Here is a 767-nt window from a genome sequence, read left to right on the forward strand (position 1 = left end):
GGACTTTTTCCTCTCTCTGTCTTTAGTTCAAGAAAATGTATTTTCCTGAAAATGAGGGAGTCGCGTCACGCGCAAACTTTGGATAAGCTGCGCTCTGGCTTTTGAGTCTCAAGGCGAAGGAATGAATGGAGAAATGAAGGAAGGAGGAGAGGAAAGGGAGGCGAAGGTAAAAGAGGAGAAAGATTATAATAAGAAAGAAGGGGAGGAGGAAGCAAAAGGTAACGTGAAACAGGGAAAAGAGGAGAAAGAGGGAGATAAGGAAGAAGAAGGAGAAGGGGAAGCAAAAGATAAGGAAAAAGAGAAAAAGACGCTAAAGTCGAGGCAAAGGAGGAAGGAGAGAAAGATGAAGGATTGGAGGAGGCAAGACGTGAGTTGATGGAAGAAGAGGAGGAGGAGGAAAAAGAAGAGCAAAGAAGGAATTGGAAAAAGGAAGCGAATGAGCAGATGATGGATGGCGTGAAGGAGGCAGATGGAGCAAGAGGTGAAGAGAGAGATGAGGAAGAAACCTGCTAAAAAGGGAATGAAAAGGATCAATATCTCAAGCAAAGAGAAGAGACAGACGAAAGAAAAAGAGAAAATATAAAGCGAAGGATCACGATAAAGGAAGAAAAAAGGAAAAGCAAAAGAGGACGAGAAAATGAACAAATAGAGGATGACGAGGAAGAAGAAAAGGGTAAAGAAGAAGAGAAGAAAGAGGGAAAAGAGGAACGGGATGATGTCAAGAAAAAGACAGAAAAAAAACACGAACAAAAAAGTTAAAAGGAAAG

The sequence above is a fragment of the Penaeus monodon genome, chromosome 23, assembly GCF_015228065.2.
Source record: "Penaeus monodon isolate SGIC_2016 chromosome 23, NSTDA_Pmon_1, whole genome shotgun sequence".
In the NCBI taxonomy this organism is placed as follows: Eukaryota; Metazoa; Arthropoda; class Malacostraca; order Decapoda; family Penaeidae; genus Penaeus; species Penaeus monodon.